General features: G+C 41.3%; 1 pseudogene; it reads left to right on the forward strand.

Annotated features, from left to right (window-relative positions):
- Positions 1-2722: 2722 nt before the first annotated feature.
- Positions 2723-3356, forward strand: LOC112395339 (40S ribosomal protein S4, X isoform-like; annotated as a pseudogene).
- Positions 3357-7892: the final 4536 nt, after the last annotated feature.

The raw sequence follows: 7892 nt of genomic DNA on the forward strand, positions 1-7892 counted from the left end.
ACATAATCTATGCCAGGAGTTTATTCCATAAGGGCTCATGTAATCAAGTCTCTCTAACAGAAGGCTTCTTTGCGATTATAAACCCTACAGAGAAAAAGACTTTTTACTTAATTCTTGGGTTGATGAAATTAAATACTTCATTTGGTGTGCTTTTCATTTTGATGTCCCTTAGGGCTGAGAACTGCCTTTCTCAGAAAGCACTACAAATCATCTGTGAATGGCTGGTGTGATAGAGGGAAGAAGGACGAGTTTATTATAGCTTCTGCCGAGAGCTCTAGGCACATCTAGCAAGCGGCTGCCAAGAAATGTTTATTGGTGTGGTAGGGAGCTCTACTCCCTGGATCCTTGTGAAAAACTGAAAATTGCTTTTGGCCTGTCAGTTGCATTGTAAAAAGTCTTCGGCTTAAAAATTGATTACCATTTTATCTCAGAAAGCAGAATGGCAGTCCAGCAAATCATGGTTCCCATAAGTACTCATCTGAACCCCTGGTGCTTACCAAAGTGGAAATATTTTTAGCCCATCTCCATAAAGTTTAAAGGTAGGTGGACATTTGGGCCATAGCTTGAGCGATTTCAGGACAGCAGTTTGTCTTCTGGCCTGAGTTATTTGGAGTTTGGGTCTCTCATGATAAAAAATTTACAAAATAACAATTTCACCACAGAGCAGGCTTAACCTTAGGTAACAGAAAAAAGAATAATTGTAAGATAAAATTATAGCTATAACTGTTCATATTATTCAGGCTAAAAGATATTTTGGTGTGACTAAATGTGCTTGGCTTATGTCCAGGGAAAAGACCCTGCCCCAAATGAAGAGATAAAACCAAAGGAAGTGAATCTCTACAGCCCCACTGGAGTCCTACCTTCCTCTTAGCTTGCTTGGGGTGTAAACTGGTACATATACTGAAGTCTAGTACACCGGGGCCAATGTAAGCTTTCTGATGGAAAGCAGACCACGTGAGACGGGAGGAGCCTTAGAGAGTCTCCAACTCTAACATCTCTACCCACCCAGACTCTTGTTAGAAATTCATGTATCTAATTTTGTAAGTTGCAGTTCTTTCTGGTCACTTACTGTAAGCTGCAGTTATACCGGTCACTAACACCCTTGAGTGAATTCATTTGTCAGATTTCACTCTTAGGTAGCATCTGGCCCAAAACAGGGCTCTAAAGAAACCATATACTCTAAAAAGATCTATTTAAGATAGGGAGGAGGAATGATTTTGGAAGAAGAAAGTATTGGGACAGTTGGGGGACTGCCCAAAACTGTAGCAGTAGCAGCACTTCTGCTTAAAGATATTTATTACAAGCAGCAAAAGCAACTAGGCACATATGTTTGCCTCCTACTCAGTATCCAGATTCCTTTGCTGAGAGATTCAGAGGATGAAATACCTGGTGGATAACTGTTACCACCTTTACTAACATTTCCCCCTCCTTTCAGTACTAAATGTTGCACTTGTGAAAATCCTTTAGCCAGACATTAATTGAGATAATATACTGAGGTCTACTTATCTTTAAGGTAGAGGAATCTGAGCCGCTATACTCAAAGCAGCATCAACCTGATTTTAATAAGTCACTTCTTATCAATCAGACCTATCAAAATAGGAAGAAATGATTGTAGGGGAAGGGGTAATGTTGTAGTGCTAAAACAGGTCATATTCTTAAAACCTGTTTGTTAATGCAAGCCATACATTAGGTACACAAAGTCTAACATTTTGGTCCAGGTCACACGGTAGCTAAGTAGCTGAGTCAGGATTTAAACCCAAGCTCATCTGACTCACATTATTTCCCCTATTATTTCAACATCCTGTCAATGACATAAAATTTCAGCCACTGTTTTAAGTGCTTTATATCCATTAACTCATTTAATCTTCCCTGTAGTTCTATGCGGTAGGGACTATTATTATCTCTATTTACACATGAAGACCTGGAGACAGTGACAGCAGAAATAATCTGTCCCGGGCTATGCAGCTAGAAAATGGTAAAGCTTGGATTTGACCCCAGATAGTCTTGACAATACAATAATGTTTCTCTAAAACTCTAACTTGACATTTGTCTTCTTACAAATGAACTTTGAAATCCTCCCGCATGGTGATCAGTTTCAGCCTTTAGAAGACATCTCTCTTCCCACTCCCTTTCCACACCCTTGTTCTTCATCTGTAGCAGGTGAGGTCATGAGCCCAGTGAGAGCAGCACACCACAGACATTCAGCAGGCTTGCTCTGAATCAGTGGACAGGATTCAAAGCTTAACTCCCAGCTGTGTAAAATTGGGCAAGTCCCATAACCTCCCCCTTAGTTCTCTTGCGTATAAAATGGGGATATTCAACCCTATCTCATGTCATTGTTATGAGGCTTAAAAAGGTATGTGTGGGGACTTCCCGGGGGGCGCAGTGGTTAAAAATCCCCCTGCCAATGCGGGGGACACGGGTTCAAGCCCTGGTTGGGGAAGATCCCACATGCCGCGGAGCAGCTAAGCCCGTGCACCACAACTACTGAGCCTGCGTGCCACAACTAGTGAAGCCTGTGCACCTAGAACCCGTGCTCCACAACAAGAGAAGCCACCGCAGCGAGAAGCCCGAGCACCGCAATGAGAAGTAGCCCCTGCTCGCCGCAACTAGAGAAAACCCGCACCCAGCAACGAAGACCTAACACAGCCAAAAATAAAATATTAAATAAATAATTAAAAATATATATATATGTGTGGCTCTTTTCATGCCTAGCGCAGCCATGGCTCGTGGTCCCAAGAAGCAACTGAAGCACATAGCAGCTCCAGAGCATTGGATGCTGGATAAACTGACTGGTGAGTTTGTTCCTTGTCCATCTAGAGGACCCCACAAGCTGAGGGGACGTCTCCCCCTAATCATTTTCCTAAGGAACAGACTTAAGTATGCCCTAACAGGAGATGAAGTAAAGAAGATCTGCATGCAACGTTTCATTTAGATTGATGACAATATCCACACTGATATAACCTACCCTACTGGTTTTATATATGTCATCAGCGTTGACAAGACTGGAGAGAATTTTCATCTGACCTATGAAACCAAGGGTCATTTTGCTGTTCATCATATTACACCAGAGGAGGCCAAATATAAGTTGTGCAAAGTGAGAAAGATCTTTGTGGGGACAAAAGGAATCCCTCATCTGGTGACCCACTATGCTCACACCATCCGCTACCCTGGTCCCCTCATCAAGATGAATGACACTATTCAAATTGATTTGGAGACTGGCAGGATTACTGACTTCATCAAATCTGACACTGGGCAACAAACCATGGATCTCTCTTCCCCGTGGAAACTGTATCCACCTTACCATTGCTGAGGAGAGAGGCAAGAGACTGGCGGCCAAACAGAGCAGTGGATAAAATGATCTCTAAGTGACATGACTTGTACTTAAAGATAACACTACATTAAAAAAGAAATGTATGTGTGTATGCACCCCAGTGTTCACAGCAGCACTATTTATACTAGCCAAGACATGGAAGCAACCTAAGTAAGTATCCATCGATAGATGAATGGATAAAGAAGATGTGGTACATATATACAATGGAATACTACTCAGCCATAAGAAAGAATGAAATGATGCCATTTGCAGCAACACAGATGGACCTAGAAAATATCATAATACTAAGTGAAATTATTCAGACAGAGAAGACAAATACCATATGATGTCACTTATACGTGGAATCTAAAAAATAATACAAATGAATTTATTTACAAAACAGAAACAGTCTCACAGACATAGAAAACAAACTTATGGTTACCAAGGGGGAAAGGGCAGGGGGGAGGAGTACGGGATTAACAGAAACACACCACTATATATAAAACAGATAAGCAACAAGGATTTACTGAATAGCACAGAGAACTGTATTCAATATCTTATAATAATCTAAATGGAAAATAACCTGAAAAAAATATATATGTATAACTAAATCACTTTGCTGTACATCTGAAACTAACACAGTATTGTAAATCAACTCTACTTCAATTAAAAAAAAGAAAAGAAAAAAATATGTGTGTGTATAAATATTCTCAGCCCAGTGGTTGGCACCATTCAATAAATGGTAGCTATTGTTATTATTAACCATTACTATTATGATTATATTACTGTGTTACTGTTATACCAGGAACACAAATTGATGATGAGAGTGCTTGCCATTTTCAGTTACATATTTGTGTGCTGTTTCCAAAGGGAGGTAGTCACATTTCCAGTCCTGGGAAAGATGACTTGTATTGTTCTTTCTTCAAAAATATTTGAAGCAAAGTAGTAAGAATTTGGAACAATAATATGCTTTATGGAAAACGCCATGTACCAAAGAATGATGGTTATTTATCACAAGTGTAAAGTCAGAAGCTTGAACCTAACTTTTTGCATTAAGCCACCTGGAAGGGATGACAGAGAGGCGGTAGTTATTAAGGAGTGTCCCCTCCAACCCATAAAAAGCAGTGACTCAGCACAGTGACCCTGCCCATGCAGGTCCATTGTTATGAGGCTTTCACTGTTATAAGTCTTTGGCGTAGAACCCTGTAGCAGACACTGTGGATCCAACTACATTTCTTCCTTTCTCCATCACTACTAGAATGCCAAACTCGTTCAAGCATCAGGCAGCAAAATGCTCCGGGAAGGTCAATTCTGCCTCTGGGAATAAATCATAATTGGCCTAAGCCAGTCCTGGTAATCTCATTTCACTTTATTTCATTGGCTTAAGTATAAAAGTGTGATATGTTGGGGGTCAATTAATTATAAGGGAAAATCAGTTGAAGGTTTTTTTTTTTTTTTTTTTTTGCGGTACGCGGGCCCCTCACTGTTGTGGCCTCTCCCGTTGCAGAGTACAGGCTCCGGACGCGCAGGCTCAGTGGCCATGGCTCACAGGCCCAGCCGCTCCGCGGCATGTGGGATCTTCCCGGACCGGGGCACGAACCCACATCCCCTGCATCGGCAGGCGGACTCTCAACCACTGCACCACCAGGGAAGCCCCGAAGGTTATTTTTTAAATTCCCTGATGAAAGAGAGTCATATGAGAAGAAAATCCTTTCCTATTGCTGATATTGTCTGATGAGGGCATAATGTTTACAATGGTAGCAATTATTTTGTGACCATGAGGAGAAAAACAATAAAATTGCAGTCTAGCTGACCAAGAGCTCAAGCATCATTAAACATTCTGGAACTTCTCACATCTAGACTTCTTTTTACATAAGATAATAGACTCCCATTGTTTAGCCATGTTTAGGCAGATATTCTGTTACTTGCAACCAAAAGCCTCCTAATTAATTCAAACCATAATTCACTTGGTTCTAAACTAAACTAAACTAAACTAAAATGTGTGAAGTTAGGCGAGTTCCTAAAGCTCTCTGTAAAAGGGATATATTATGGGAAAATAAGCAGTACACAATTCAACTTGGCTTATAGTAAATATCCCAAACATCCCTCGTACATTAGGATGAAAAAAGAATGAAAAGAAGACAAGTTTTAAGATGAGACAGGTATGGACTTGAATCTTGGCGCTGCCACTTAACAGCGGTGTGATCTTAAACAAATTCTTTAACATCTCTGAGCCTCACTTTTGAAATTTGTCAAGTGGGAAGAACAATATTTACCTGATAGCGTTTGTGATAAGGATCATATAGAAACACATAGAAAGCTTTGTCTTAGTCTCTCTTTTGACTATGCAGATCCTGACACATAGGAGGGACTTAATTTGGTGATTGTATAATTTGTTGTTTAAACTGACACTGATCCACGCAACCAAGACATATGGTCATCTTAGGCTTAATAGGTGCCTTAATAAATGCCTTAATAAACGCCTTCCCTGCCCCCAACTCTCCCTTCCCTCTCTCTCTCTCTCCCTCTTCCTCTTCCCCTCCCTCCCTCCCCAATTTAGGGATATCTTATTTAAATTACTCATTTCAAATCTTGACCATACCCAACATCCAAGTCCTCAGCAGGACTTACCTTCTCTCTCAAATGTGGCAGACACAATCTCTAGGATGCCCTCGTGAACCCCAATTCCCATCATTCATGCCCTTGTATAATTCCCTCCTGTTGAGTGTGGACAAGACCTGTGACATGTTTCTAATCAATAGAATGAGGCCAAGGTGATGGGATGTCACTTCTGTGTTCATGTTACCTTATATAAGACTCTGGCTTGCTAGCACCTCCCTCTAGAGACTTTGCTTGCTGTCTTGATGAAGTAAGCAGCCGTATCATGAGGTCCACAGGCAAGGAACTGTGGGAAGCTTCTATGGACTGTGTGGTCTCTAGGAGTTGAAGACAGCTTCTAGATGTAGCAAGAAGCTGGGACCCTCAGTACTACCACTAAAAGGAAATGAATTCTGCTAACAATCTAATTGAGCTTGGAAGCAGTTCTTCCCCCACTCAATCCTCCAGATGAGACCACATCTTGTTTGTGGTTGGGTGAGACCCTAATCAGAGGACCCAGCTAAGCTGTACCCAAACTCCTGACCCACAGAAATTGTGAGACAATAAATGTTGTATTTTTATTTTAAGCTGCTAAGTTTGTAGTGATTTTTTTTTTTTTTGTAGTGATTTTAAGCTGCGAAGTTTGCAGTGATTTTCTACACAGCAATAGACAATACACCAACTGTCTAGCACGGTGTTCTTCCAAGACAAGATGGTTCTCTCCTGAGAGAAATTTTGCTTAAAACCTGTTATAATATTAAAATAATAACAATTTCCCTACATTATGATTTTCAAATTGAGAAACAGGCTCAGAAGGATTTACTGACTATATTAAGAGGGGTAATTAAGGAGAATTTAATAAAGGGTCTGTTTATAATAAAGCTGTGGCCAGGTCTTAGGAAAAGCAACAGAGCCAGAATCAGTGGGAAAGTTTTACCATCATGTCTGAAGGAGAAAGAAGCAGTTACTAAAACCAGGGGCACTGTAATGGGAAGGGATCTGGGTAGGTGGGGGCTAGAGGACTAAATACCCTGACCTCACTCTCCTCCCTCATACTCCAGCCAGTGCACTACTTTTGCTGAATTCAACCAAAGCCAGAAGGAAAGAGGCCCCACTGATGCAGTTTATCCAGGCTAGCCTCCCAGGACAAGGAGCAAGGTGGAAGAGAGTGAAAAGTAAATCTGTAGGGGACATTCAAAGAAATCTGGTACAGGGTCTTACCCAAGATCTCACAGGGAGTTGGTGACAGACATGGAACCAGGACCTATGCCTCTGACCTCCAGACCTATCTTCTCTGGCCCGAAGTAGGTCAGAGACAATGAGGATGATGGGGTGTCCAGAGGAAGAAAAATTCGCCATTTGTAGAAGGTTTTCCTTCTCCTAAGTAGTGTCTGGTATACAGTACATCTTCAATACAATTTTACCAAATGAAGAATATAAGTGATTAATGAAAGAAGTATGACCAACTCACCTTCTACAGGGATTCAGCCGGGCATGCTCACAGACCCCTCTGTTCTCCATAGACATGAGCTTCCCTAACACCATTCCACCCACCCTGAGTGAGCCAAGCACCTTTGGGTGAAGTCAGGTCACTAAGTCCCAGGCTACTTCAGTTCTCTCTCTCCACCTGGCAGTACTTGACAGATGACCCCAGCATCTACCAAACCATGTTGTTCCTCAGGTATCATATGGCCCTAAAACAACCTTCTGGTCACCAGAAATGCAGAAGAACATTAAGGGCTCCAGCCAGATCCTCTTCTACATAAATTCTATATAAGTTGTGTGTCCAGACACTGGTGAGCAGGAAGAACACTGGACTAGAAGTAGGCTGAGCTGGGACCCAGTGCCCTCTCTGTCCATAGTTTATACATTCATTTATTCATTCAACAAACCTCTATTGAGAACCTCTCCTGTATCAAGCACTGTGCCATGTGCTGGAATTACAATTTTTTTTTTTTTTTTTTTTTTTTTTTTTTTTTTT

This window comes from Neophocaena asiaeorientalis, unplaced genomic scaffold (genome assembly GCF_003031525.2).
Source record: "Neophocaena asiaeorientalis asiaeorientalis breed wild unplaced genomic scaffold, Neophocaena_asiaeorientalis_V1.1 scaffold89, whole genome shotgun sequence".
NCBI lineage: Eukaryota > Metazoa > Chordata > Mammalia > Artiodactyla > Phocoenidae > Neophocaena > Neophocaena asiaeorientalis.